Below are 4888 nucleotides of genomic sequence, written 5' to 3'. Positions count from 1 at the left end.
TGACACTTTCAGTCTCCAGGGGAAAAAGCCAACTGCTTTGTTTATCAGCATGCAAAGGACAGCACTGTGGGAATTAGGGTGTAGAAAAAACCGTAGCTTTGTGGAGAATGGAGCAGCTCATTACAGGGGTGAGCTGCAACTACTAAAACTGCCATTTCAACTCCTGTTTCAACTGCCACCGCCGTTTGAACTGCCATGACAGCTGGCAGCCAGTCAAATGCTGCAGTCACAGGGTTTACCTTATAAGGTATGATTATCTGTTGGTGTTGGGTTATAAAAGGAGGGCTGCAACTCCAATAAACTAGTCTCAGTTTCACCCCCCTGAGTCCGTGCCTCAATACACCACAAATGGTGCCCCATGTTGGGGCATGAAAGAAATTAAGCTGTTTCTCCAGTGGTGTAGCTCAGCTGAACACAAGGAAGGAAAAAGCACTGAAAGGAAGCGACAAGAGAGCTCTCAATTACCTTACGCTGGATGATAAGGTGAGCAGCTGAGAATGAAATGGGAAACCCTTTAACAAAAAAGCATAAGGCAGTCTCACAAGCCTTTGCTGAAATCCTTAAAAAATATGAGAAAACAGTACAGGAAGAAAATTTAGAATGTCTCCTTTTGTGGGCATCCAAAGCTAATCCCACATTAAACAGTGACTTAGCATATGACTGTAGAGTTTGGGATGATATCGATGTCAGACCATGGGACAGCACCACGCTAGGCGATAAGATAGCAACCTCTTTATTAACAACATGGAGAGCAGTTTACGAAGCTTTGCAAGCTCACTCCAGCTCCGCAGACAACCGTGTAAAAACGACAACTAATTCTGAGCCACTCTCACAGAAGGAGCTGAAATTTTGTGTGCCACCCCTGCCCCATGACCCACCCCAACCGCAATCTCCCGTGTTGCCTTTCGTGTCGCCAGAGCCGCCTTCATTGCCAGCATCGCTGCGGCCACCTAAGGCACAGCCTGCAGCGTGGCCAGAAACAAAGGCCTCCTCCTCCACACCACATTCACGTGGACTTCTCTTCTGTGGTTCCGCTGCCACAGCACCAGTTTCTCGGTCAGATGACTCCGAGGAGGACCCAGAACTCACAGATAAGAAAAAAGATTTAACCTTTCACTCTCCTGACTTGCCTGACAAGTGCGGGGGGAGGCGAGACTAGCAGGGGACACGGCAGTCTTAAAAGCTTTCCCAGTCCTGGTCTCGCCTGACCAGGACCCTCACTGGGAGGGTCTGTCATATGCTCTTATTAAAGATGTAAGGCGAACAGTAACAGACCACGGTTTGGGGGCTTTGTACACCATCCATTTAATAGAATCCATCTGTGATAGCCAAGTGTTCATCCCCCACGATTTCAAAACACTATTTTGTCTAATAATGACTGATATGCAGTACACAATGTGAGAAGCCAGACTGAAATAATTAGCAGAAAAACAGGCGATTGCAAATTCAGTTGCAGGAACACGAAACCCTTTGCGAACTGTTACTGTAGGTGTTTGCTGGGGCAGGGTGAGCATTCTTCTCAGGCAGTACAAGCACGAACATGTGCTGCAGGGCTCCAGCAAATAAAGCAACTAGACCTATGCGCTCTTAAAAGCGTCCTGGACGCAGGCACACAGAGAATGCCCTTTACCCATATCAAACGAGAGGCAAATGAGCCCTTTAGGAAGTTTTTAGATCGTCTTAATGATGCTTTGGAAAAACAAGTAGAGAATGATGCTGCACGCCAATGCCTTTTTAAACAGTTTGCTATAGAAAATGCAAACCCCGACTGTCAGAAGGTTTTACGTCCCCTAAAAAATCCTACAGTGGATGACATGCTAAATGCATGCATGAATGTTGGTTCAAGGCAGTATGATTTATCTCTGATAGTTGAAGCATTTGCAGCAATGTCCACAAAAAATCCACAATGTTTTTCTTGTGGCCAGTTGGGTCACTTGCACAGGAATTGCCCAAATGACAGGATAAACAAAAGGAGAGTGGTGCCGGGTGTCTGTCCACGTTGTCACAAAGGGAATCAGTTTGCAAATCAGTGCTGCTCTAAGCTTGATCACTATGGGTTATCGCTTCCCCCTCAGGGAAACTCCAAACGGAGCATGGGAAGGGGACGCGCTATGACAATAAATCCAACCCCTGCCTGGACCCCTCGCGAACCTGCCACAGCCTGTGTGCAAGCACAGCCGGCAGTGCCGGAGTGGACCTGGCCACCTCTGCAGAAGCAACACTGCAGGATACAACAGTTGCCCTGCTACCGACTGCTACACATGGCCCTCTGGGCCACGGCAAAGCAACCTTACTTAACTGGCAGATCATCTATCACTTTAAAAGGCCTTTTTGTGTTGCCAGGAGTGATAGATGCAGATTTTGAGGGGGAAATAAAGATAATGACGTGGACCCCAATGCCATCATGTATTGTACCTGCAGGCAGCCGGATCGCACAACTAATTTTTTTTTTACCCCAAACACCAAATAATGTTCCTGTCAGGCGTGGCCGCGGATGCTTCAGATCCACAGGCGAGCTGCAAATTGACTGGACACAACAACTGACCACAGAACGCCCTTTATTGTCTTGTATTCTACAGGTACGGGGGGAGAGCAAACAAATCCCTCTCATCCCTTGCTTTGAATCTTCCTGCCTACAGGATATGGGGGAGGGAAAGCAAAGCCACAGCAAACTAAAATCTCTCCCATCACCACCCAGTTTAGCTCCCTTATTAGCTACTTGTGTGCACCATTGTGGACAAGGAAATTTTCTGGTTCAGGATATCTGTAACTGCTTCTACCAAACCCATTGGGGGGGGGTGAAAGAAGCGATGTGTGGGGGCCAGGACCTTTTGGGAAAGCAGGGCTCACTTCGAAAACAAGGCTGGGGCTGGTGGAGTGCCAAGGGGGAAGTTGTCCTGCAGGCAGCAGGACAGGACAAACAGGACGCAGTCTGCTCAGGATGCAGTGCATCTGAAGGACACCATGGATTTGGGCCCATTGTTGCTGCTTTATTAAATCATAGCCACCTACAACTGGCTCAGTGGCAACAGAAGAGCAGTGCTCATAGTTTGAATGATGGTTTTTGCTGAAGATTTGAAGGTATCAGCATTCCAGTTTTCCTGCCTGTATGAAAGAGAGAGTTTCTTTTTTGTGATAAGATCCATGCCTGGAAAGATCCTCAGGCAGCCACCAGGCCCCAACATGGCATCAGGGCAGTTGGCAGCAGTCCCCGAAACATCTGCCTCCCAGCCCACGCCAAGCCACCGCCTTACCCACAGCCCCAGAGCCCTGGATGACACCAAGGCTGTCCCTGACACCACCCTGCTCACCAGCTCAGGTGTCTCACACAGCGCCTGGGAGCCTAGGAATGTTGGAAGGTCCTCATGGGTGTGGACATCAGTGCTTGAAGAGCTTCTGGTCTGAATTGAGGGCTTGGTGTTGGTCCTAAAGCCGCCAGGATGCAGATGGTCTGTTCTTCCAGGCAAGAGACGACTTCACTGCTGTCTGCCTTCAAGGGCTGATAGGCTGTAAGAAAAAAAACAGAGCGAAGATGAAACTCCAGACATCCCTCCAGCCCATGTTCCCCACTCACCACTGCAGATCTCATCCAGTTGCACTGTGCTTCAGTTCCTCAGGTGCCCATTTTCCAGCTCCAGGGAGACAGGGTCAGTCAAACCATGACAACTTGGCAGAGACGTCTTCAACTGCTTCTGCTTCCTCAGCACTGCTGAGCCCAGGTGGTCTCTGAAGAGGCAGATGGAAAAATTCTGCATGTCTCTGCTCTCCTGGGAGGAAGGAGGAAAGGTGAGCTTTGGAAACAGTGGCCCCCTGCCCACAATGAAAGGGAGTGGGGATGGTGGCTGAGGGAGATGCCCTGGGCTCAGATTCCAGAGCAGGGACAAGTTGCACTGGCCTGCAAGGCCCAGAAGCCACCAGAGCCCAGGGGAGCAGAGCCTGCTGCCAGAGCTGCGGACAGGCCTGGGTGCAGGGCAGCTCTCACTGCCCAGTGCCCATCTCAGGGCTCACACTCCCACATCAGCCTTACCATGTCAAGGAAGCGTAAGAGGTTCTCCACCAGATCCTCAGTGGCTGGGCTGGCCTTTGTCTTCTTCAGGTTTGGACACATCAGGTTTTTAGGGACCATCACAACCTCTGTCCAGGAGTCTTCACTGCCAAGACACAGGAGCTCCATCTTGTGTGGCATCAGGAGCTCCAGTTTTCCTGCCAGTATGAAGGACAGAGTTTCTGTTTTGTGATAAGATCTATGCCTGGAAACCTCCCCAGGCAGCCACCAGGCCACAACATGGCATCAAGGCACTTGGCAGCAGTCCCCGAAACATCTGCCTCCCAGCCCACGCCAAGCCATCACCTCACCCACAGCCCCAGAGCCCTGGATGCCACCATGGCTGTCCCTGACGCCACCCTGCTCACCAGCTCAGATGTCTCACACAGCGCCTGGGAGGCTGGGAATGTTGGAAGCTCCTCATGGGTGTGGACGTCGGCGCCAGAAGAGCAGTGCTTCTGGCCTAAATCGAGGGCTTGGTGTTGGTCCTAAAGCCTCCAGGATGCGAATGGTCTGTTCTGCCAGGGAAGAGATGACTACATTGCTGTCTGTCTTCAAGGGCTGAAGGGCTGTGAGCAAAAGAAACGGAGCTGAGATGAAGCCCTGTGTCTGCAGAGACCCCCAGACGTCCCCTCCAGCCAATGTTCCCCACTCACCACTGCAGATCTCATCCAGCTGCTCTTTGCTTCGGTTCCTCAGGTGCCGCGTGGCCACCCCTGGGCACAAAGCTCGGTCAGCCCCTGCTCCCCAGCGGGCTCCCAGCAGTATGGCCCCTGACCCTGCCCTCCTCCCCCTGATCAGGGATGAGCCCAGGAAGCACCAGGAGCTCAGGGGGGTGGAACT

General features: G+C 51.4%; 1 long non-coding RNA gene across 1 annotated transcript; it reads left to right on the top strand.

Moving 5' to 3' along the window:
* Nucleotides 1–173: 173 nt before the first annotated feature.
* LOC113941446 lies at nucleotides 174–1260 on the top strand. Its single transcript, XR_003525680.1, has 2 exons — nucleotides 174–483; nucleotides 836–1260. It is a non-coding gene; the product is annotated as an uncharacterized LOC113941446 (long non-coding RNA).
* Nucleotides 1261–4888: the final 3628 nt, after the last annotated feature.

This window comes from Corapipo altera, unplaced genomic scaffold, assembly GCF_003945725.1.
Source record: "Corapipo altera isolate COAL_440 unplaced genomic scaffold, ASM394572v1 59704, whole genome shotgun sequence".
Taxonomy (NCBI): domain Eukaryota; kingdom Metazoa; phylum Chordata; class Aves; order Passeriformes; family Pipridae; genus Corapipo; species Corapipo altera.
The sequence above is the reverse complement of the archived record's forward strand: the minus strand, read 5'-3'. Positions and strand labels throughout refer to the sequence as shown.